Source organism: Lissotriton helveticus, chromosome 12, assembly GCF_964261635.1.
Source record: "Lissotriton helveticus chromosome 12, aLisHel1.1, whole genome shotgun sequence".
Lineage (NCBI taxonomy): Eukaryota > Metazoa > Chordata > Amphibia > Caudata > Salamandridae > Lissotriton > Lissotriton helveticus.
Window position 1 is genome coordinate 239,762,592 of NC_136073.1, and position 26,961 is coordinate 239,789,552.

General features: G+C 42.2%; 1 protein-coding gene and 1 pseudogene across 5 annotated transcripts in view; one reads left to right on the forward strand and one right to left on the reverse strand.

The window, feature by feature from the left end:
- The window catches only part of ANKRD11 (ankyrin repeat domain 11), a 1,187,914-nt gene that overhangs the window by 786,023 nt on the left and 374,930 nt on the right, over nt 1-26,961 (reverse strand). The gene's annotated exons all lie outside the window — the stretch shown is intronic.
- On the forward strand, nt 3,471-4,088 carry LOC144799641 (peptidyl-prolyl cis-trans isomerase A pseudogene; annotated as a pseudogene).

The window sequence follows — 26,961 nt, forward strand, 5'->3', positions numbered from 1 at the left end:
CCCTTACTGAAGATTCGCTTCACCGAGCAAAAACATTTCAGTTTTGCATAATGCAAAGTAAAAAGAAACAGTCTTAGTAGGCCTTTGGGAAATCTTGGGCTTAGGTATCAAATTCCTAGAAGATACAAAGAAAAACGAAAAACAGAGCAAGGAATTGCTACTGCATGACCAACTTCAACAGATAATACTAAAATGTTAAAATAATTTAAGAAATGGGTTCCACCTCAATTAGTTCAACATGGCTTAGAGACTTCTGCTATTGTATTGTAATTGCATTTATATAGTGCTTACTACCCCTGACGAGGCGCCAAAGTGCTTTTTCGTCGAGTAGCATGCTACTCCGGAACACAAGGGTTATGGGTGAAATAGTATAGTTAAATATGAAAGTAATTTGAGTAAAAATGTATGTCAGTTATTTGGATTGAGAAGGAATTGACGTGGGAAAAGGTTTGCATTTATACAACACTTGCTACCCCTGATTAGTTGTTGAAGGACTTTTTTCAGTGAGTAGCACATTACTCCAGAACCCATGAAGGATTCGTGGTGAATTAGTATAGAGAAATATGAAGTAATTTGCATGGTGAATAGGTTAGTCTGTTATTTGGATTAAGAAGGATAGTGGAGGGATGGGTCTATATATATATATATATATATATATATATATATATATATATATATATATATATATATATATATATATATATATATATGGAGTTTATAGCCATGGGAGGGGTTTGTTATGAGTAAAGGGGAGGTGGAGGGGAGTTGGTATAGGGCAATATGAAATTAATGTGAGTGCTGGACATGTTAATCTGTTATTTGGATTGAAATCGAATAGTGGAGGGATAGAAAAGGGAAGGAGGGATAGAAGAGGAAAGAGTCTAACTAGAGGAAGGGGGTTCCTTTTAGCATGTTGGTATGGAAATGAACAACCTGCACAAAACAGCAGACTAACTGGTGGAGCACATCTTTCTTCTTGGCCAGTCAAACATTTGACTCAACTGATAACCAAATTGAAACCAAAAAGCAAAGTGTAACTGTAAACTAGAGCATTGTTCTCAACTGGATTAAGACCAACAAGCATGAAGAACCCAAATTATATTCCTTCCTTTCCGTGCACCACCTTTCACCAACCCAATAGGTGTTCAACTTACGCCAACGAAAAGGTTAACCAAGAGACTAAAAATGCATTGTGCACCATGAAAATCCTCGGACCCTTACCTAGGATTGTCCCACATTGCTCAAGCCTCTAAAGTTCTAGTCTTGCCAAGATTCAACCACATTAACATGCTCTAAATTGGACTATCAAAACTCCCAATTGGCAGCTGCAACAGATCCAGAATGCTGCTGCAACACAAGTGCTAAACCTAAGCAAGTGAGACCACATCATCTCTGCTCTCAAGGATCCCCGTGGCTAGATAACCATTTTAATTCATGCCCACTTAACTATCCACTAGGCAGGAATCAATATTTACAATCAAATTCAGGCTCTACTTCTAAATCAGAAAAAAATGGTTCCATCTTTGACCATCCCACCTATAAAAAACCTGATCGGGCAAGCAATCTTTCTCTGTACCCACATGCAAACTCTGGAACAAGTCCCTCGAGAAAATAAGGTAAATATGCAATTACCTGACCGTTAAAAGGACTATAAATATCTCTCCATTTCCTAAAAAGAAAGCAATAACTGGACAGAATCCAAAACAGCTACAGGTTTGTACATGCAGGTTTTGATCTCTTATTTTATTTCCTTTGTTACATTCCTCATATAACATAGCAACAAAGGCCTGTATTACATAATTGGAGCACACTTACGTCTCCAGTAGGAATATTCCAAGCAGCACTCTTGCACCACAGCATAGAGTTCTTACTTATCCACCAGGAAGGCACCTTTCACATTACAAGTGATAAAGAGGATCAGGGGCAGTAAAATCAAATACAGCAAAATCAATTACAATTCGTCATAATTTTAGTCTCTAAACTAGAAAACATTGGGAAAGGGATTAGCAAAGCGAGAACCATTGAGCCTGGAATTTTTTAAGGTAGGGGGAGAGAAGAGTTTCTTTTTCCGACAGCTGATGTCACCAGTTGTAATTCAGGAGTGGAGATAAGGATCTCATATTTGGCACACTGGGTGTGTGTGATTATATAGTGAAAGGTGGTCTCACTTATTTAAACTACTAAGCCATATGACAAATCCATAGACGTTCAGCTGCTCTTTTAAAACAGCTCCCTTCCATTCATCACCCGTGATTGGGGCATAATTGAAACAACAATTCTGGACAGTGGTCATGATAGTTCGATAGCGCTGCTTCAGTTTGCTCCGACTCAGGCAGAAACATCTAGTGGTAACTTTACTGTCAAATTGTGTCCATTTTTACAATAGTTTCAATAGATATACAAGACAATTTTCATTGAATGCGGCCTACATACAGTTGTCTGCTTCTCCCCAAATTAACAAATTTAAAGCACAAATGCCGATGAGAAGCAACAGCGAGGCCTCTAACTTTGCAACACAAAAATAGCATTTACCGAGTGTGAAGAATGCCTTCAAATGGAGACTATTGGCTATACCAAACTTAGCAGGTTGGAGAAAAGCAAGTGCACAGATGCAGTTAAAAATGTGCCTACTAGCTGGTTAAAAAAACGTGCCCACCAGCAACCATGGAGCAGGGAGGTTGGAGTAATTTGGTTGCAATAATGCAGAATCAATAGATATGCATACTATCTCTGCAGCGGTGTTAGTGCACTGGTGAGCACACAACCACAAAGAACAGCATCAAAGGACAAGCCCAGTCCACCAAACAATACTATATATGGAAATCTTAACCACATTTGCTCTCCCCCACCGGTCAGGCGTCAAATGTAATCTAACCACCACACACCCACCACTAGCCCACAATCACTTACAATTGGGATATTAATAGTTTTGAGAAATCCACAATCTCAAGTCTCTCTCCTCATTCTTTACACTTTTTGTTTGAATGCCACTCCTATTCAGACCCACCCTATCACTTGACCGCGTTTATCAAGGAATTGTGGGTGGCTTTATAGAGCCATGCCGATCAACACAATACTCTCCGGAGTGCCATCCATCTACCACGCCTTCAGTAGAAATGTTTGAAAGCATTGTCGCAAGAATGAAAAGACACACCTATTTAAAAGCATTGACCCAGCGATGAACAGATTTCACTTTTTAGCGTTCCCGTGATGTGAAAACAATTTACAATGCACTGCAGACAAACTACTTACGAAGTTAAAATATTACTGATATAGGTAGCTTTCCTTATACATATTTCCAGATAAGTGGGTGCAACAATACTTCTCAACACCGGAAAGTCGTTTTGAGGATGTAAATACTTCTCAGAAAACAATCACCTTGGCTTTCTCTTCGGCCTCTCTACCAGGCGGGAGCTTCGAAGCAGACGAGCAGTCACCTCCGACACTGTTCAACCCATATAATCGCCACCATGGTTTGGAGGGTATTCTTTGATGTCAAGGCTGATGGTGCCCCCTTGGGACGCATCGAAATGGATAACTTCGGAGCCCTGTGCACAATGGAAAAGGGGTTTGGTTTCAAGGGATTGTACTTTCACAGAATCATTCCCGAGTTCATGTTTCAGGGTGGTGACTTCCCGAACCACAATGGAACCGGTGGAAAATCAATCTATGGTGCCAAGTTTGCTGACAAGAACTTCACACTCAAACATACTGGCGCTGGAATTCTGTCCATGGCCAATGCTGGGCCCAACACGAACGGTTCTCAGTTCTTCATATGCACTGCCAAGACCACGTGGTTGGACGGCAAGCACGTCGTATTTGGCTCCGTCGTAAAAGGCATGCATGTTGTATGCGCAATGGAGAAGTTTGGCTCAAGCTCCGGGAAGACGTCGAACAAGAAAGTGATTGCTGACTACGGGAAGCTGTAGTTTATTTCCTGGCTTACCTCCGATCATTCCTTGTGTAGCTGGTGAAAAGACCACCCATGCCACTTGGTTTAGTTTTCAGTCTTACTTGTGCTCTCCAATGAACTGCATCTGTTGGATTTCTCTGGCTTTCCCCCCTCATACCCTTTCCGAACGTCAATGTAGCCTGCAGTATTACATGAAAATAGATGAAACAGTTAAAAAAAAAAAACAATCACCTTGGCTACAGCGGACCTGCACAGTGTGCAAAATGGCATGCAATTTAGTGTTTGTGTACTCTGCAGTATAGTCATATTCTGTCCCAATTACTTTTCAGTTTTAGAGTATATCTTTGAAAATGCAAAAATATTGTGGAAGCTGATAGAAACAATTACGATCATCGTGTCTAACACTGAGAGCCAGAGGTGCAGTAAGGAATGTGGGCAGCACGGTAACAGAGTAGAGTGGTTCCAGCAGTAGCTTGTAGAGCCAAGTACTTTGTCCCGCTGCCTTACTTATAGTCTATCTTTTCTTCTAGAATCCACCTGAAAGCCTCAGCTCACGGTGTCCTCTGCTACCCACTCAGGGAGCCACATGGCTGTAGGCCATTCCTGTCATCACTGCACGCTTCCCATCCTAATATACCAGTCTCCATGGCCTCTGCCCTCTGATACAACTCCGGTCTAAGTAGGTCTCACAACCAGTCTTGATTACTACAAACTATGTTAAAATGGATTGAACATTCTGCAGGGTCTTTCAGTTAAACAAGGTTCTATGCTGAGCAGATTCTGTAAGAGGCTTTAGCTTAGCATGAACACGTGTGTGATGAGCAGACTGATCTACGCTCCTATTCAGCCAGGTATCTGCACACAGGGTAGTCTGTCGTAGAAGGAACCCTTCAAACATTTGTTCATATCTGTTGTAGGCCTTAGACTGTGAATGCCTACTCACATTATATGTCTATAGTACTTAACTGCAAAGGGTATGTGATTTACTGTATTATACACAAGATATCATGGACGTAATAATTCTATGGAAAATCAGGATTATGAATGCAGAGTTTCCACAGATCTGCGCTTCTTGTAGAACTTCAAGATTTTCCTTTTTCTCTAAATTCGCTCATAATTAGATTCTGGTTTCTTAATCACCCTGCTGGGCCAAGTTGAAAACTCTGCTGGCTAGCTGGAGGATAAAAGGTCTCCCCACAGTAATTAAGCCTGTTCCTGGGAGATGAGAAAGGCGGCCACAGAATCATTATGTGCAAATTACGCACCACAATGCACCTGGCACTGGAAGGCTCAACCCCATAGACAAATGGGGGAAGGCATACCTCGGAAACTAGTCAAAGAAGGAGCTACCCTTTAAAGTTTGACAGAAGGAACCAGGGCTGTGACAGAGCAGGACTAAAGCTCTCAGAGAAGGTATCAACCAATCAGTGGTCGATAGAGCGATTCAAGGATGGATCCACTGTGAATCAGCCCACAACTGTCGGGTGTTGTGCCTCAACTCGAGGGGCCCTGGTGTGGGGATCTGGGTGCACAAATGTTCATGTCAAAAGCCCTTCATAGTGTGCATCTACCGCCAGGTTCAAACTTGCTGATTCACAGTGAATCCATCCATGAATCCCTATGGACCACTGATTGGTTGTGTAATTTGTTGCATTTTTTCATGTATGAGCACTAATTTTAATTCATGAGCACGGTTGTTTGAGCAGGAGCGACAGATGCCTGCACGTCTCTTCTGAGGGTATACCAGGAAGAAACAGGTTTACCTATAATTAGCGAATCATAGCAGGGTGGCGCAACCAGTGCAGTGACCCTGTTTCTCCTTTTTAACCCTGACCAAGGCACGCATGAATAAAGTTGCACGCCTGCCCTGGAGTCACTTTTAATCACTTTATTCTTATTTTTTGCACGAGAATACCTCACCACCCTTTAGCTCGGAACAAGGTTTCAACTTACTATCCCAAAACATCCAAATACCTCCTCCTTCTCAGTGAGGGAGTTGTAGCCCACACAGATGAAGCATGCTGCCTCTGGTGGGTGAGGGAATTTGATCCAAAAAAAGGAACATCCCTGTTCAGCTAGGTTTTTTTCTCACTTCTTTTCAGACCCAGATGTTTCTTTTTGTATGTTAGTTATATGAATTGGAAGTAAACTCCTGCACGTGTATAAATCACCCCTGGCCCTCCTTTGTGTAGACGGGCACCCTGACAACACCAGTTTGCTTACCTTCTGATAACTACACTACATGATATTGTGTATTACATGCGTATGGTACTGTGGTTAGCAGGAACAAGGCTCACTAGAGGTGTGAACTGTTCAGATGGTGTCATAGGTATTTCCACCTATTGCGATGTAGGTTCCCAAATTAATATGTAACATTGAGTAGTGTGCTAGTTATAAACTATTTTAAATTTAAGAGGTAAAAGTATTGACAAACAACAAATTATTGGGCGTTTGGTATGCACCTTCAGACTGGGGTGCAAGTCCACACCATCCTCCACTGAGTAGGCTTTGGACTATTCAGCCTCACTACGCTGTTAAGAGTAGAGTACTAAAATGGGGTAGTAGGTTCCCAACAGATAGAAGGATGCAGGCTTATTACTTGTGAAGGACCCACATCCTTCGCAACTAATAGCCCATTTTCCTAAAAACATCTCTAGCATTTCCGCAGAAACAATTGTGACCATTTCAATTTACATTAGATGAAATTATGTTGCAGGTTTCGTTGGCCGACGCGAGCATTACATTGCGGGTGTTGTGCACGACCGTTGGCCGACGCAGCCCCGCCTGCTCAATAGAACGCCCGCAGCACGGCAGAATGTCCGCCGCGGTAAACGGGTTAAAGAAGGTAGAGGGGCTGCTTACATCAGATACAACTGCAGACAGAGACAATGTGTTCCAAATGGTCTGGCCACCTGAATGGCTAACAACTGCCAGGAGGACTAATTTGGTATTGTTCTTTTCGCATTTCACATCAGGCCCCACTGCAGTCCCTCACGGAGAAATACCATGGAGGCCGTGCAGATGGCTCAGGCTTCCAATTGTTTAACAGAATATTTTCATGCCATCACTTTCCTCCTGGTGCCCCACCATAGGAACTGCCAGGGTCTTGCTTTCTAGTTCCCATGTTGCTCTTCTTGCCTTTATCTGCTGCACCAAACAAACCCCTCCAGATTGCCTTGCAATTACCAATATTGTCTCTGAAAGTGCTCTAGTGCAGAACAAGAAGGCACATATGCTATGGTAAGCATAGTTGGCATGGTTGGCAACTGCTGCCTTCCACAAAAATCACCAATTGTATTAAATGCATAAAACCAATTACCCTTGGGCCTGACACCAAAAGCATTCTAGGCCATCAACAGGACTTTGTTATGCAACCAAAGATCATCCTGCAGAAAGATTAAAAGCAGTCCGACTTCAATCCAAATAGCAGAAAAAAAAGCCACAAAGAGGACAAACATTGGGGCAACAGGTTTTTATATTCCTCTCAAGACATCACCCCACCTCAGAAGTGACAAAGCAGGAGAGAGAAGGGGAAGTGACCAGAATGATTGATGCAGCCCGTTCCAGATTAGTCAGCAAAAAACACTACATGGGGAGAAGGGAAGTTTACCGTGGAATGAGGAAGCATCCGTTCAGTTTGACACTCAACTCAACCTGCTTGGAATGCAGTCAGCTTCAGAGCCACTGCAGTGATAATTTACGAGTGACCGAATAAAAGCATTCCACACCGAGCTAATCTGTATCTGAAGAGATGAAAACATAGGATAACTTGGTATGTCAGTTGAATGTTCTGTACTTTACTAGCTTCTCTTATACCATCAGTGGTATTGTATTGGTATTCTGCACAACAGGTATTTCGACGACAATAGCTAAAGTAGTCTATAACCAAGAATTAAAAATAACTAGCCGATCAGGTTATTAAGACGTGATGCTTACTGATGACTAATCGTGAGACCCGGAGGTCATAAATTCGAATCCTATACTGCAGATATGAATATATTAAGCAGCATGAAGCTGGGGGATAGTAACAACACAAGTTTATAGCGCCAGTAAAAAGCATAACAGCAAGTAAGAGGAACAAAAAATTATCGCAAGACCATGCGATCAGATGAGGGCACCTTTAATGTTAAAATTATAATAAGCATGCTACTCAAAGATTTCCGGGTACAGGCTACTTTTTGTAAAACTGAGCACGATGTAATTTCACTGTCAACAGTACAACTTCAGCCCCACTTAAGAATGTCACTTAGGGATCAATGTGTGCCCTATTCAAATGCAAAACACCCATTTACGCAAAAAGGGTAATTTTGCCAGTGCTAGCCATAATATAGGTTCTCATTTCGACTGTAACGCAAGCCTATGTGCGAAGCTGCGAAGGCCCATCTAACAATTCATGAAGGAGAAGAAAAGGACATAGGGTCAGGACATGAGTGGCCGGATATATTTTTTGTATTCAAAAGGGGGGAAAAACCATCTGATTTCTAGGATTAAAGCTGCGTAGTTACAGATCGAGTCAGGTTTCAGGACAAGCACTGAAAATGTACTACTAGTATAGTTGTGCAAGACGTATTTAAGCAGCAAGAGTACTCTCCTAAGGAAAGAGGAGAAAATATGCTGTTAACAGCCTTGCTAGAAGCGTTAAATATATTAATGACTGAACTTTGTCAGTAAACCTGCTTTAGATCCAAGTTACGTTCTTAAGTTAAAGATGAAGAGCAATCCACTAGTCCTCAAATATTTAGAGACCAAACTAAGCACTTTTAACCTTTTAAAGTTCAGACATTTGGAGGTCAATATTGAGGTGGAACTGATAATTGCCATACACATTCTTTACAGTTTAAAAAATATCTGTCCTTTTGTAGCAGCCACACAGGAGCCTTCATCCTCTAATAACCTTTAAAATAACTGTACTTGTAATTACTTAAAACAGACTAGCAGCGGAATATTCTAACAAATTGCAGCCAACCTGATACAGAGGTGGAATACTATGCGATTCAGAGAATATTGTTTTCTAGTATTACACTTAATTCAGCAGGAGAGCAAGGGACAGCAAGGGAAAAATGTGCATGTAGGAGATTGGGAGAGGAAAAATAAATTATTGAACCAATATTTCTTAACATGATTGTATAGGAAAACTGAAGGCTCCAAATATAAGTGAGAACTAAAAAGCATACACACTTAACGTTTAAGATACCAAGATTGGGTAGCATATATCCAACAATGAGAAGATACTTCAAAGGTGGCGAAAGCACCACTTGCCATTCTGTTCAAATGTTCACTAAAGAAAGGAAAGGTTCTGGAGGGCTATACATAGGCAGATGTGAATCTGCCCCACAGAAGTGTACGGGTGAGTTGGTTGGCAACAACGTAGTTATGATACAAGGGTAAAGGAAATCAAATCAAATCGTAAATCATACGTTCTTATATAGCGCCTTTTCACCATAAGGTCTCAAGTCCCGGGTCTGACCTCTGCATCAGGGACTGCCTCCTCTAACCGGTGAGCCACACTTCTCCACAACCAAGGAAGAAACATTAGAAGTTCAGTACCTTACAAGGCATAGGCTAAAAAGCTCGTAGCAGCTTGGCATTAACAGGATAAGGTCATGAAACCCAAGTTCAGTGGAGTTATTTGGGTGGGAAACCAGAGAAACGATAAAGAATAGAGTGAAGGACTTCAGCTACTTAAGAGTACAGTGGAGCCATTACCAAGCTTCAGGCAAACTTCGAGGCATGACTCTAGCCGCGACTCTAGCCGCTTCGCTGCGGCGCAAATTCCGCCGCTATACTGGGACATTCCAATCATGGGAATGGCTAGGATGACCCCCGGCCGTCGTGCGCACACGCCCATCGTGACTCATGACAGCCGGGGACAGTCATGAGCACGGAAGAGGCTAGAAGATGATGGCTGTTCGAGTTAATGTGCCGAAGCAATTGAAACAATCAATGACAAAGTTAATACGTCTGGCATTGACTTACAGCCTTTTGGCTTGTCGATGTTCTTTTTGTCATGGTTTTTTTGTGAGGCTGCTAGCTCCTGTCCAATATAAAAAAAACTAGCTAGAAGGTGAAAGATGTTTTGGTGTCAAAAAGCAGACATTTCAGAATGAGCTACCAAAGTGAATGGTTTTAGTCCTCTTGAGAGAGGGTCATGCATTAAATATGTATACCAAAGAAGGCGAGTTGGACACAAAGCAATGAGCTTCACATATAGGGTGAAGCGCAGTACAACCATAAAGTAAGGAAAATGCTACTTACCAGTATGCATCTGTTCTTGGCATGTGGGGCTGCAGAACCACACACTATTGCATTAGATCACCATCTGCTGGTGGGCCCGGATGATTACACTGTTGTTGTCTTGGAAGAGTCTTTGTCTGTTGGATGACTCCTCCCTTAGATCGTAGTGCGCTTGGCCATCTACTCCATCTTCAGATTGTTTTCGCCATTGGGCAAATGATGGAGTTGTATGAGTACAGATAAAGATGACCATGTGTTGTGTATCTAAATAAAATAATACTGGAACAGATGCAGGTAGCCAGGGAGGCGGGTGGGCGTGTGTGGTTCAGCAGCCCTACATGCCAAGAACAGATGCATACTGGTAAGTAGCATTTTCTGTTCGAGGCATATGGGCTGCAGACCATACACTATTGCATAGATTGCACAGCAGTTTCTCCCTTAGCAGCGACCACCCGAATCTGTTGCAGTAGTTTAAAATAATGTTTTGAGTACAGCCTGGCCCACACTTGCTTGTTGTTTTGCCTGCACATCTACACAGTAGTGTTTTGTAAATGTGTGCGGAGTAGACCATGTAGCTGCTCTACAGATGTCATCTAATGGTATATTTCCTAGGAATGCCATAGATGCCCCTAACTTATGGGTAGAATGAGCCCTAGGGGGAATGGATAGAGTGTGTTTTGCTTTTTGGTAACAAATTTGAATGCACTTAACAAACCATCTTGCAATGCCTGATTTTGAAATAGGATTGCCCTTATGTGGAGGAAAAAGGACACAAACAGTTGTTTAGTTTTACGAAATGGTTTTGTCCGATCAATGTAGTAGAGAAGCGCTCTTTTTACATCTAATGTACGTAGAGCTCTTTCTGCAACTGTTTGCGGTTGGGGGAAAAATACTGGCAACTCAATAGATTGGTTGAGGTGGAAAGGTGAAATTACTTTTGGCAGAAACTTTGGATTTGTTTTAGGAACCACTTTATTGTGATGTTGTATAATTGGTTCTTGAATTGTTAATGCCTGGATCTCACTTACTCTTCTAAGTGAGGTAACAACTACTAAAAAAGCAACTTTCTATATAAGGAACTGTAATTCACACTTATGTAATGGTTCGAAAGGAGGACCCATAAGTCTTGTGAGAACAATATTTAAATTCCATACTGGAGAGGGTGGTATTCTGGGAGGAATTATTCTTTTAAGTCCTTCCGTAAACGCTTTGATTGCAGATACTACAAATGTTGTCTGTTTTGAAGATATGCTGCTGTAGCAGCAAGATGTAACCTGATTGAGGAGTACGCTAAGTTAGATCTTTGCAGGTGTAACAGGTAGCATATGATGTTTTGTATGGAAACATCGAAGGGGTTGATGTTATTTGTGCAATATACAACAAACCTTTTCCACTTTGCTGCATAACATGCTCTAGTGGTAGGGTGTCTTGCTTCTTTTTGAACATTCATGCAATCAGGTTGTAAATTTAGATATCCAAATTCTAAAACCTCAGGAGCCAAATCGCTAGATTGAGCTACATTGGGTCTGGATGCATCTCTCCATGGTTCTGTGTCTGTAGATGTGGGGAGAGTTTTAATTTGTGATGTGGTACTACTGAGAGCTCTAGTAGTGTGGTGTACCAGGGTTGTCTTGCCCACGTTGGTGCTATGAGAATCAATGTGAGAGAATGTTGCTGTAGCTTGCATACCACTAATGGAATTAGTGGGAGGGGTGGAAAAGCGTATGCAAATTTGTTTGACCAGTTTATCCATACCGCATTGCCTTTGGGTAATGGGTGTGGGTATCTGGCGGAGAAGCTTGGGCATTTGGAGTTGTGGTGTGTAGCAAATAGATCTATCTCTGGTTGACCCCACTTTTGAAAAAATGGCTGAAGAACTTGATGAAATTCCCATTCGTGTACCTGTTGTCTGACGACTTAACAGATCTGCAACTTGATTGTGAACTCCTGGTAGATGTTCTGCTAACAGAAAAATGTTCTGAGGAATGGCCCACCTCCATATGCTCTGCGCAAGCCAGGAGAGCTGTAAGGAGTTTGTTCCTTCTTGTTTTTGAATGTAGTACATTGCTGTCATATTGTCAGTCCGGACTAGTACAGCTTTGTTCGATAGGTAATGCTGAAACGATTTTAGAGCTAGAAAAATCGCTAGTAACTCCAGATGATTTATGTGGAGTAGTTTTTGTTGCAGTGTCCATGTACCCTGTACTGTGTGTCTTTGTAAATGCGCTCCCCATCCTGTGAGAGATGGGTCTGTGGTTAGTATCATTTGTGGAACAGATTCTATAAACGGCCTGCCCTTGGAAAGGTTTGTGATGTTCCACCATTGCAGAGAGCGATATGTCCGGTCGTCTCCCACCACCAGATCTGTTATTTGTTGCTGAGCCTGATTCCACTGACTTGCCAAGCACTCTTGTATGGGGCGCATTTGTAGTCGGGTATGGTACTATGAGAATGCAAGATGCCATCATTCCTATTAGTTGCATGAACACTCGAGCTGGTAGTGAGTGTTGTGGCTGGAATCTTTTGATAAGATCCTGCATACTTTGTATTCTTGTTGGGTTACGCTATTGTCTTGGAGGTATCTATTGTGGCACATAGATACTGCTGAGACAGGGACGGTTGGAGATGTGACTTCTTTTGATTTACTGTGAATCCCAGTTTGCGTAGCAGGCATATCGTTTGATGCGTGTGCTGTACACATTGGTTGTATGACTTGGATTTTATTAACCAGTCGTCCAGATATCGGAAGACATGAATGCTGTCCCTTCTCAAGTGTGCTGCTACTACTGCTAGACACTTTGTGAACACTCGAAGTGTTGTAGTTACTCCGAAAGGGAGTACCTTGAATTGGTAGTGTTGACCTTCTAATATGAAACGTAGGTACTTTCTGTGCGATTGATGGATGGAAATGTGGAAGTAGGCATCCTTGAGATCTAATGTGGCAAGGAAGTCGCCTTTCTTTAGCAACGGTAGAACCTGTTGTAGTGTGACCATATGAAAGTGATCTGATTGTATGTACAGATTTAGGGGCCTTAGATCTAAAATAGATCTGAGGGACCCGTCCTTTTTGGGTATGAGAAAGTATAGAGAATAAACTCCTGTGTTTTGATGTTTTTTTGGGACTGGTTCTATTGCATTCTTTTGCAGTAGCGATGCCACCTCTGGTCTTAGTAGTACGCGGTGTTCTTGTGACATGGGACGCTGCCTGGGTGGTATTGTTGGAGGAGTGGAAGTGAGCTCAAGGCAATAACCTGACTGAATCATTTGTCTTACCCACCTGTCTGTGGTGATGGAGTTCCAGACAGGTAGGAACTGTTGTAGCCTCCCCCCGACAGGAGTGGGGTGGTCTGGGGGGATGGAAGTGAAGTCACTATTTGGGAGTAGAGGCGTTGCGATTGTGGTTTCCTCTACCTCCGCCCTTATTCATGTTTCCTTTATACCCTCCTCTATAATATCCCTTACTGGGCGAGGTTTGGTTGGGCGCTTTGTAAGAAGAGGAGGTATTGTCAGTTTGGAAACCCTTAGAGGCGCCCCTATATGAGGAGCGACTAAAGGAAGGTCTATGGGCTTGCGTTTGCAAAGCTCCCACGGATTTTGCCGTATCTGTATCTTTCTTCATCTTTTCTAGTGCACTATCGACTGTTGGACCGAAAAGGTGTCGCTGGTCAAATGGTTGGTTTAAGATACTGGCTTGTACTTCTGGTTTGAACCCAGAGATGCGTAGCCATGCATGTCTACACAACAGTACCCCTGTATTTATTGCTCTAGAGGCTGTGTCTGCAGTGTCTAGTGCACAGTGTATGGAAGTATTTGTAATAACCTTGCCTTCTTGTATTAGGTCAGAAGCCCTGGTTTTATATTGTTCTGGCAAGTGTTGCATCATAATGAGCTCTATCATATCTTGCTATCAAAGCTTGAGTGTTAGCAATCCTCCAGACATTGGCTGCTTGTGAGATGGTGCGTTTTCCTGAAGCATCTAAAAGCTTAGACTCTTTGTCAGGGGGTGGAGCATCCCCTGTTGTCTGTGGGTTAGCTTTTTTTCTCGCATTTGACACTACTAGTGAGTCCAATGGCAACTGTCCTTTAATGTATGCTGTATCAGTTGGAGCCGCTTTCTACTTTTATTCCAGTCTGGGTTTAATAACCCTAGCTCTGACTGGATCTTTAAATATTTCGGGTGCATGTCTTACCACTCCACTAAGTATTGGAAGTGTGGTTGTGGTCTTATGTGGCGACAGTAGTGTGTCCATTAGGAAGTCTTCTTCCACTGGATCTGTGTGCAAGTCTACTCCATGGAAAGCGGCTGCTCTATGAATGAGCTGCGTAAACCCAATAGTGTCATCTGGGGGAGATGGTCTAGACAGGTATGCATCGTCTTGTGGCAGATCTGGTGCATTATAATCTTCCCATGGGTCACCTGATGGCCCAGGAATATCATATGGGTCATTAATGTCGTCTATGTGATGTTCACTCTCTACCTCCTGTGAGTAGCTATTCTCATCATCCTAATCTTGTGGTATAAGACTATGTGTACTAGACGGTGAATGTACAGGAGAAATATCTATTGGTATTTCTACTTCTGGTGAAGGAATCCTTATGGGGGAAGTTTGAGCATGCTTTTTTAGAGGAACTGGCGGTGGTTTAGGATAGTCCATTTTCCTCTTTCAAGGCACTGTAGTGATATGTCCAGTCTTTGGATTAATATGAAGTCTTTTTCTTTGGTCAGGTTGGAAAAGCTCTTCTACTGGAAAATCCTTCTTCAGCGCCGATTTATCTGGTTTGGGGCCGAAATGCTTAGTTTCTACAGTGTCTTGTCTTTGGAGCAGGTTTTGGTTTCGGTTCCGAAGACTTGTCATCTTGTTTTTTTTTTAGGATCCGTGCTCTTTGGATCCGCAATTTTTGTTCCCAGGGTACGTTTGGACTCATCTACCCTCGGAGCCGAAGTATGTTTCGGAACCGGAACCGTCTTCGGGTCCACTTTTCGGAACCGGGGTGGTCTTTGGTTCGGTAGCCTTGGGAACCTTTTTCGGTGCTGAAATTGCTTTAGGCTCGACTGCTTTCCGTACCGATGGATGCTTTGGTGCCGGTGTTAATTTTGGCTTAAGGACCTTCTGCTTTTCGGGACCGACTGACTGACTGACTGACTCGAGCCAGAGTAGACTGAAGGCTTTTTTAGATTCTTCGCTGCCGAGTCAGAAGGCGGGGCGTCGGAAGGTTTTGGTCGGTGAGCACGTGGACCCGAAGGTGGAGGTGGAACCGAACCCTGTCCAGGTATGGTGGGGTGAACAGGGTCGACGCTTGTATTCACGACCTGTGTACCAGCTGGAAGATCGTCATCTTCCGATTGATCCTCTGCTCCAGAAGCTGGATCCTGTGTTTCGGAAGCGATGTCTTGGTGCTGCTGTTCTTCAGCGTCTACTTTGATCGGAGCCTCGTCTATGATGAGGTCTGGTGTCGATGAAGATGACCGCACCATTACTCTTCGAGCTCGACGGTCCCCGATGGTTTTCTTGGACAGGAACGAAGCGCAGGCCTCACAGTCACGACTCTCGTGCTCTGGGGATAAGCACAGTTTGCAAACCTCATGAAGATCGGTGTGAGGGAATGTTTGTCCACACAGAGGGCACTTCTTGAAGGGTGTTCTTTCCATGAGCCAAAGGCCCAATGGCGCAGTTGGGCCCGACGGGCCAGACGAACGCTAGAATCGAGAAGTGAAGCCTTTCTTCGACGTGGATAACCGAAATCACTGTCGAAAACGATGCCGATCGTATTATGATTGATTTATGAATTTGAAAAGAGATCGGTAACGGGACCGAACGATGAACACATCCGAGCCCGATGATGGAAAAAAACAATCTGAAGATGGAGTCGATGCCCATTGGCACTACGATCTAAGGGAGGAGTCATCCGACAGACAAAGACTCTTCCAAGACAACAACAAAGTGTAATCGTCCGGGCCCACCACCAGATGGTGATCTAATGCAATAGTGTGTGGTCTGCAGCCTATATGCCTCGAACACAATGTTAAGATGGCGTTAATTACAAAGAAAGTAATTACTATACAAATGTTTAGAGTAGAGAGCAGCAATGCATGTACTATTGTCTATCAAGCATAGGTTGACCGGACGGCCCTCATCTACTTTCATGTTTCAAGCTCTTTTGTCAATACATCCCAATAAAGGACCAGAGCCATCAGTCATGTGGACAGACTACATACAAACCCTTCATTTGGCAAGTATGCAAACTTGACTGTCACTACGGCTACACAGAGTAAATTATACCACAAAAAAACTAAGTATCTTACACGCAGACTTATGACGAACCTCTGAGACTCTGCTGCTGAATCTTTAAGACTTGAACCAGACGTAGTGATAAGGCCAAACTACTGGCAATAGATATATATATATATATATACACATAACAAAAATCTATCACAAAGGTGCTCTGCATGTTTATAATTTCAAAACTACAACACCCAGAATTCTATGGGAGAATGTAACGTCATGTGACTGCTTTAAATACAGATGGTAAAAGTAGTGACACCTACCGTGAGAAAGGCTGCCAGGCCGAAATGCGTTGGTGTGATAGACTTAGGATCTGTGCCAATTAATCAAGATAAACGAAGCTCCTGTGTGCGGCGCAATTTGTATCAAAAAAGGGATTATATATATATATATATATATATATATATATATATATATATATTATATATATATATGTGTGCTGTAGCAGTAAAACATGCCCAAGTGTAGCAGCAGTGTTTAACTGTACATAACAAGTAACGAACTCCCAAGTTACAAAAAAGGGCAACGGAAGAGAAAAATCTTTCAAATAAAGTGGAAAATAACATAGGGCATACATGTGTACATACATAATTTAAAAAAATACTCCTGTAGGACGCACAGAGGTTAAAAACCAATTCTACGATTAAAACAAATTAGTACAAACATTATAATACTAAGATAGTCTAACACTACAACTATTAAGAGATTACACGCCCAAGGCCAATAAGATATAATCTAAAAAGTTTACATACTCAAGTAAAGGAACAGAAAACAAAAGCAGAACAAAAACCTCAGTTCAGGGTCCTTTATGTGGCCCTACAGTTGAGTCACTAGGTGTCAATACTTGTGCAAAAAGCAATATAACTGAACATATCTGTTTCGGTTAAAGCGCAATAAAAGCACATATCACAAACAAGCAACAGTAAAATGTCAATATATCTATAGAGAGAGAGATGTATATCCTAAACTAACACTCCTCACATGAAGGTAAAACTACTTTGGAACTAAGATCGTTTCAGCTAGGTCTATGGTTCTTTATTAGGGTACAATAATATTCCCAGTCTGCGCGCTATAGGACTCCGTTCATCCCCAGCCTGATGTCGCCACTCCACTCCGCCCCTCCCCCCACTGCGGCAGCGCAGATGGCTGCAGTGTGACCTCGCCATTCCTGCCTCCTTGTTTTGATCCTGCAGTCTTGATTGTTCAGGCTAATCCCACACTCAGAGCCTTGGCAGGGGGCCAGGGATGTTATTAATGGCACAAAAGCTTCTTTCTCCATTCCAGCTACTGCTGCGTCCGCCGATGCGCCTCCTGCTCTTTCCATCCAGGAGATCAGTGTTGGGGCCTTGGAAAGCGCCCAGAGCCGTGGTCATCGTTGCGCACAGCTCTGGAAGCCGAGCGCGTGCACTCACCGGGGTGGTTGAGTGCTTTAGACTGCTTCACACCCTGCCACCAGAAGCATTACTTAGCTACAGTAGGATCTCAGTGACATTTTACTTCCGATCACTTGTATTTCATGCGAATACTCAGCAGTGCCATCGTCAGCAAAGGTCAGTCGAAAGACCTTGGCAAAGAGACGCAGCCGAAAGGCTACGTACGAAGCAATGCTAAATAAAGCAGGTAGAACCAGAAACATTGCTACTGGTTTTTTTTGTTGCAAATATTAAAGCAGTTTCTTCTGCAAATAAAGAGTAGCATGATCTTTCTGCATACTGTATGAATCTTAATACCGTATCTTTGCTCAGAATCTAATTAACTCATTTTAATTTGATTTACTTCCTTATTTTGCAGCTTCTGGTGGAGTATACAACGTAATATTCAGTCATTTCACATTCCCTTGTGGATAAAGTAGCAAAACCATTTCACTGCTGGGCTGTTGACACGTCTGTGCCAGAGCTTTATCTGAATGTGTAGTATAAGGTTGATCAAGCACATTTATGAATTAATGAAAATATCTATTTTGGACAACGAAGCCTATGCAATTGGTACAATCGACATTTAAATGTCTGCTTGCACTCTGCCAAACGAGTCCTTCATCCCGGATTGCATTGCATTTTTCCTAGAGAAAGGTACATTTCAGAACGTGGGGGGAGGGGGTTTGCAGCATTGCACAATAGAGCCAGACATGCGAAAAAGCATAGTGGGATCCGACATGAGGCGGGCTGCAGTGGTAAAGTAGTCCAGTTCTATGAAGTCACCCGAGAGTGCGGAAGGATACTTCCAAAAAAAGTTAACGACGTTAGGTGACTAGCGAATAATGTACTGGGCGAAACCACGATATTATGGACAGTCTCAAACAAACCGCAGAAAGAGGGTGGTCAAAAATACATTTTGAAAGGAGTGGACCCGAAGCCCACATTATTTATATTGCTAGCAACAGGTTAGTTTGAAAGCTGCGCCAACAAAATGCAGACTTAAACATGATTTTCTGCACATCCAGAGTCTGGCGACACCAGCTGCAAAGATCGTCAAAAGCTGCGCAGAGGCCATTATGAAATATTTGGCTTAACAGTAAAATGGAGAGAAATTGCTGGCTACTGTGCGCAGTTCACCTGGTGTAGTATCAATCCTAACCATGGGGAAATTACTAGTAGTGAGAAACTAACCTCTTTCATCCTGATGCTGGCCAGAGAGGTTTATATGTATTTATGTTTTGGAACAATGTGGCATTTCCTGATTCTCACAAATAATCAACTCTGACTGAGATGCAGGGCAATAGTCCATTTCTCTTGTTAAGCAAGTGAAGGATAGGGGGTTATGGTTTCCCCGGGTTAATTGTGCCCAGAGCTGTAAATCAGATGCAAGCAGGTGAAATTCTAAGAGTGAAGCTAAAAATCTGGTTAATGGCTACTGTCTTTGCGGGTCTGATATTTTCTCAGAAACCATTACAACATCCAACATCTGAATTAAATGCTAAATCCCTTTGTGGGTAGTTTAACTCCCTTGCTGCAACGGACAGAGAACAGAGTGACCATTTTTATTTATGTACTTTTTAGAATTCCCTGAAACCCTCCCTCGAGCAGGATCCTTTTCATTGCAAATGTAAACCTCGGTGTGATTTCCTTGGATTTTCAACATGTCTGTGGTGAATACTGGAGATAAACGAGCGGTAGCTCATACAGCCTGTTTCAGAATTAAGTCATGTCAATGTCAGGGGGCACCACTGCTCTAGTCACAGACGTGGGCTATTATTTTGATTAATCGAAACATCATAACACTATATTTTCAACACTTGCACACTGACGAGGAATCTCTGCTCCTGTTAGCTCTCTTGTCATCCTAGTACATTTCTTGTATAGCACTTCTTGAAAACGAGCCCAAGTTTGCAGTCCAATTTCGAAAGATTTAAGTAAACCACAGTAAATAAAAGCTACAACAAAAACACTGGAGATTGCACGTTGAAAGGTGCATAGCAATCATACCTATGACAGCAACAAAAGTAAGGATCAGAATGGGGGAGGTGCTGGGAGCGTTTAAAACAGCTCCCAACTCTTCCCTTAGCAAACAAGCATTGTAATGTTAAAAGGTCCGTTTTGGCATGAATTGTCAAGCAAGACCTAAAAGTGTATGTTTGTTAATGACTGCCTCCTCCTACCTGTGCTGCTGCCAGAGGAAAAACATCAAATTATCTGGTTTTCTAAGATACTTTAATAGCCCCTGAAAGTTCAAGCAGCTTGGTAAGCGAAATTATCACAGCTGTGGGGATGGGAAGCGCTATTTTGTGGAAGCATGCAACTACTGCCCAATCTAAATATGTACTCCTGGCTCCAAACATGTGGGTGGGGCCACAGCCCCTCTCCCGTAGGTTATCACATAATTGCCTGGCGACAGCGGCGCTATCAAGTCAGAGCATAAAAATATTCTCTGGTCCTCAACGGAGGCGTTGTGAGGTGAGGCACAGAGAACAATTTAACTACCCATTGACCACAGTGAGAAACTTTAGGGTTGGGAGTAGTCCCACTCATTTTGTTCACATTATGTCACCCGTAAAAAACCCCAAAAAAACTTTGTGGTTAGGAGATGGTTTGAGGATAGATCTTCCCTCCTTCACCCAAGCAACAATCTTGATCATTGGGAGTATGGTATGGCCCAGGAAGGGCCCCCTGGTTAAGATCACTTCTGTTGTCTCCTGCTTAAAAAAAAACAAAACGAAAGTCACTGAGTACATCTACAGCTCAATGCTGTAGCTGGGCAGTCAGTACCAGGAGGAGTGCAGAAAGGGTTTAAAGAAACAGAGCGGTCCCCCTATTAGAGCCTCATGCATATTTGTATTGTGTGCTCATACCAGACGAATGTAAGAAAAAAAACTGACCTACCTGCCACAACAATCATGTTCTATTGGTTTAATCAAAGTAAGCTTTTATCAGTGTGTCAAGTTCAAATTGTCAATCGTGTAATGTGATGACAAATATACTTCCAAAAACCCCTTTGGAGGCCTCCAGTTTTATGACCAACATTGGCAGACCATCTTCTGGGACCTTCAGAAGTGCTTAAGTAACAAAGCAATTAAGCTGATTATGAATCACTTTTTTTTTTTAGGTCAGAACAGTAATTTAGGGCATTGCCCTTTACATTATCATGCCTGGTCTTCCTCCCCATCCCTTTTTAAATTAAACACAAATACTAAAGGTTCCTGGTAAAATACAGACTCACTAGAGGGAAGTTTGCCTACTCCTAGCTCAAAAGTAAGTTGCAACCACTCTTAACGGATGTCTGTTGGTCCAACAACCCAAGCTAAAAATCTCTAAGTTGACACTGTACTATTGAAAACATAGGCCCTAGTTAATGGATATTCAAAGTACGTCCCTCTGATCAACAGGAGCACTGGCCTGCTGTTTACTTGACTCAGCACAAACGATAAAAAGATATTACATAGACAGGCAATCATTTATTTTAAGGTTAATTGAGGTTAAAGAAAGGAAGTAACTAGGGAGTCCCGAGCCTAACTTTAGAAACACCTTCGTTTTTACGGACTTCTTACAGAAAAAGTGTAAAATTAGGACAGTATCTTCAAAATTCGAAATGTATATTTAATTAACATGCAGTACCTTAGTACAATTGATTATATATGTGCATTTAGTATTAATTTAAAAGTTAGTTTTCAAACATGAGTTTAGAAACATTAATTTTTCCCCCTACTCTGACAACAACACCAATAGTGAACTAAAGAGGCAAATCAGTTATATGCACTTCTTGAGTGTCCTGGGTTTCTATTATACATAAACATTATAGTTTATAAAATTGAACACTGTAGAATGTTTTGTACAGCGCACACCCTGAAATCATGTATTTTATGGTCCTTATATATGCGATAATGATGAAGGAGGGAATGTGAAGTTAAACTATTGCCTGGGATCACACAATTTGGAAAAGTGGGGAAGCAGGGATTAATCCCAGGTTTTCTGCTTTCACATTGTTAAAGTCTGTCACTAGATTTATTTCCTTCGCTTACAACTACCTTACCGCCAATCCCCCACAAACCCCTTCACCCAACCGCCATTTGGCAGGCTGGCATCAATGCGGCCCTCGGGCAAATCACAGACAAAACTTTGACACCTGGAAAAATCTTTGCGAGTACTCCTGCCCTAATTAAAATCTGGTGCACCAGCTACAGGTTCATTTCCTGGTTTGATATCTCATCTTAGATGTATCTAGTCCATTTTCTGTTAAATGTGTTTATATGGACATCCAGGATCAATATTTTATAAACCAAAAATGGCTTTTGTGAGTAAGAATTGGTAGTCTGAATTGGCATACTAGACGAGTAAATAGGTTGCACTACTCTGCAGAAAATTATCTTTTAGATCAATATTCAGCAGTAGTAAAAAGTCTGGAAAAAATGTCCATCACGAATTTAATTTTTAAGCGCACCAATTAATTGCTGCCTCATTCCAATTCTGACCTTCACTCTTCAGTGTGTACCTCAAGCTTTCAAAAGATCATGTCCAGAGTCAGAGCAGCCACGAGCAATCGCAACATACTGAGCAATGCAGATATACCAGCTGTTTATCTAGCTTAGGACTCAGAATTTGCATAGTTGAAATACTTTCTTAAATATAAACTTCAACATGATTTTCAGATTTCTTCTCTCCTTGGAGACTTTGCAATTCAAACCACTATTTTGGTGCTTTGATACGATTGCACTGGAGAGTCATATGACGTTTTCTGAAAAGAACAGGTATTTGCCCAAAAGCTGAACTCCAGAGTGGGATTAATATACTTCATACCATGGCAACATTTAAAATCAGAGCTGCCGTCTGTTTCAACAACACCTTCATACTCAAACAATATCAGCTCAACATCAGACTAATACATTTTCTTTGGACCGGTGGCACAATCAATGGTTTCATCCACAAGAAAACCAAAGATGCACAATCCTAACTCTCGCCCCTCAGGAAAAAAGTTAATTGCAGATTTCAAAAAGAAAGAGTGATAATTACAAGCTCTCTGTAATCGCTGTGGTTTAAATATGAAGCACAGTCAGTGATCTTCTAAACCAATAATTGTTATTCAGTTTGATTTTTCATTAAGTACGCTCACTGCACGATGCATAGTTTTCAACTGATGACATCTCAACCACGGATATTAACTTTTTAAAAGCTATCTCCTTTCTGAGACTGAACAAAATGATGGTTCAGTGGACATAGGAACAGGAGAGAGCCAATACACTACACTTACAGGCCTCTAAAAATAAGAAGGACTTCAGTTGGCAAAAATGTGGGGGTGGGGGGTCCGCAAAAGGAATAGGACCGAATACGTTTATGTACTTACTTCTCCCATTCACAAAGCAATCAGATTTTCTAGAATATATGTTCTGCAAGGTCTTGTTGGGACATATGTTCCTAAATAAGTCTGCCATTTAATTGACGAGAAACAGTCTGGAAACACTCAAAGTTAGAAAAACAAGTAGTAAAGCAATACCATCAACAATGCACATCACTGATAAATAAGGAACAGTAGGGAGTGTGCAACAGTTCTACACACAAAATACACCATGACAAATAATGCACGAGTGTAGAAAATTAAAACAAGGGAACATCTCAGTACAGCGTTTGGAGTAAACGAGGTGGGGGTACAGAACATAAGCCACAACACATTGGTAAAGTCACTGTAGACTTGAGTGAAGACGTACAAGTGGAGAAGTGTGGCTCACTGCTTAGAGCGGCAGTCCCTGGTGTAGAGGCCTGGCCCGGGACCAGGGTTCAAATCCCGCCTCGGCTGATCTCGGCTGACCTCGGCGGTTCTTGGGCTCATAATTCCTCGGACCTGATTTCTCGCCTCGGTGCCTACTCTGAGCACGAGTCCCACGCTGCAACTCTGGGCAATAGCTTGCTTAGTCTCCACAACGGCCCTCTACAGCGCTGGGGATGCCTGGTTGCACCCCGGGGATGCCCAGGAGTGGACATTTCACGGGGAAAAGCCAGGACGGGTTCCCTAGCGGTATGAGTACAGCGCCAGGACACTCCGGGTTCCGGAGTATTAGTGCGCTCTATAATTACGCCTACATTTACATTTACAAGTGGAGCATTTTGGTGGGGACTATGTGGGGGAAGAAATTAGACTGTTTTAGGAAGAGCAAGTTATAAAAGGTCCCATAGCATGAGAACTAGACTAGAGCGAGAGGCAACATGTTCAAGACACCAAGTAAGGGTTGGCAGAAGACAAGCGGCGGCTAGACAAGAATAAGTGTGAGATGCCAGACATGAGTCGCATCCGGTGCTGGAAAGTGCATCTGGTTTGTTAAATTAGCATTTTGCAGCACTTCATTGGTTCTTGGCGCAGAAGAAGAGTAGGCATTATGGACACAGTAATGGCTCTTGCAGGATGGAGTTTTTTTTATATTGATCTGGATATAATTTTAAGGAGGTTATTAGAACAGAGACAATATAAACCATATATTGAGAGATTCTGTATTGAAAAAACAGTGATAATTGGGAAACCACACTGAAAGCAATAGAGTACAATTCAGCAAGTTGCAGTCCTTTCCAATATAGCACTGCCCAGTGGTTCTGCTTAAAAAATTTACTTTTAAGTTCAAAACCCGATATCATTTCAACATACGTTATGGTACCTCTTCTCTAAAGAAAGGCACTCTTCAAGAATGTAGGGGATCCATTGCTTCCTTGGTGACAACCGCTAGGATTTTAGTTGCGGACCAATTTGAGGCCATTATACATCATACAGTACTTTCTAGCAGCAACCACGTTAAAGAGGTTTTCAAACTGGTATTGCTGGTCTGACAAGTCTGTTGATGATATAATAGTAGAGGACATGCAGGTTAGGCTGCAGGGTTTTATCGTGTTCATTTTATAGCTGTGGTAATCCTTTCTTGGAGATGATAGGGAGAATCCTATGGGGTTCTGCAAGTCACTGAACTGAGGGTCTGTGGTGAAAAGGCTGTGGGAATCCAGCTTTATTGCATAAGGTTTATTATTATTGAACCTTATGAAAAGGTTGAGCGAAACAGGTACCATTTGCATGCTGTTTATGCAAATGTAGTGTTCCATCATTTCAACACTGCAGAAAGATACAGTAGCAGGAACAATGAAGAAACTTATCTGCATCACGGAAGTCATTCAGCACTACGGAGTTTCAGTATGACAACTGCACACCAGATTGCCACGTCAAGGATGTAATGGGACAAAGTTGGACTGGAGTTAGGCTGTATACACCTTTTCAAGGACTTTAATATTCCATTGGCGGCGGAAGATATAGAGTCAGTTTCTGAATTGAAAGGGGGATAAATAAAGACTATCTGATGAGGCTGGAGTATTTAAAACACCTCCAAGGCTTCCAATTGCGATAAGCTATTGATAAATGTAAACTGTTTCCTGACTATTACATGATTGCCATCCTTTGAGGAGCAAATCTGGTTGCTCTATGGTGGAGATGGCAAAACCTTAGATGTACTCTGAGGGCTAGTCACTGGGAATTCTATTGGTTTCCAAGAGCACTGACTGGCAGAATTTTTTTTTTTTTTTACCCTTTTCTATGACGGTGCAAAGGTCTTTCCAAATTCCTGCATTAGAGACCAATGGGGGGACGGGTGCGGAGGGATATTATATGTATACGGAGGAAAAAACTCTGATCACTACTCATGGTCTGTGGGTTTTATCTACGATGTGGCTTGGAGTACATGACAGCCAGAACCACCTGCAACTCCTGCACCAATACTCCAATCTTAGTGGCTCTCCTTAGGCTGGATGCACTTGTACTCAAAACTGATGGGACTCACAGGGTCCTGATGTATGAGAAAACACTAGCTTTACGAGTTTGTTCTAATCAATTGCTGCTTCTCTCACATAAGGTCCTGTTTGATGACTAAAACCACCCACTCTAACCTGATTTTCAGAATTAATAGATTTCTTACACAGAAGTTGAGTCCTTAAACCTTGTTGATATTTACCAACATTAACTACCACTGTCTTAGAAGTTTTTTGACAAGTTACATTTTTGACAAACAAAGTATTACTTTAAGTACGAAAAGTATTTCAAAATGAAAACAATGGATGTAAAATAATGAAAATTATATAGCTGAACAAGTTACTTAACTAAGCTAGCACACTTTCTGGTGGATACGCCAACTGCAGATTCTTCTCCTCTGAATACTCCCCAGGCATCAGACTTTACCAAAATAACTTATCCATAGCAGTGCACCACTAGGTGGTGCAATGCAGCTCCACAAAAACTCTACACCGAGCTAAAGGGGACAGGGAAGAACCACATGTAAGCACCCTAGGCTATGCGCGGGTCTCAGTTTCTTGTCTTTTCCCTTTGAGCACACTCCGATGCAGAGCATAAACAAGTGCTGGTACCAGCATGCTGACAAAAAGACCACTTTACAAAGTGTGATAGGTGAAAAATTAACAGTTCGAGTATAAACCCAAAAGCACGTTACAAAAATGTAAGTAACTCAATTTTATGATGGCTATTTCTAACTACAAATACCTCATCTAAGAATAGATACCAAAGCAGTACACACTTAAGCTAAGGGTCTGTGGAGTGGCCTCCTCTCTAAATGTCCTGCAGGGCCAAGTGCAGAATTTCCTTCCAATCAGACCTGTCTGTCAAGGTAGTAGTGCTTCATGAAAGTTGCACTTATGCCCATGTTGCAGTTTGGCAGATGTCTGAGACTCCACATGTCATCGCTGTGGTAGAACCCTAAGCCCTGGTGAAATCGGCTTTCAGATGTTCTAGGGACTACTTCTTGCCAAGTGTTTAGCAAATCTTAATGCAGAAGACTAGCCACCTCAATATGGTCCTCTTCTACACACTCTTCTCCTTCTTTGCTCTGCAGAAACCCTTCAATTGATCCATGTAAAAGCTTAAAGTACTTTTGGATTCCAGCTGATAGACTCCAAAACTGTCTTCTTGCGGGGAGAGTGGGAAGCAAAGAAAGCTGGCTGAGTGGCTTATTTCCTAATGTAAAAGTGAGTCACAAACTTTAGCAAGAATATCACCCAAATCCTCAGCACCAACTTCTCTGGGAAAAGGTAGTATAGTACAGATGCACAGAAAGGGTATCAAGTT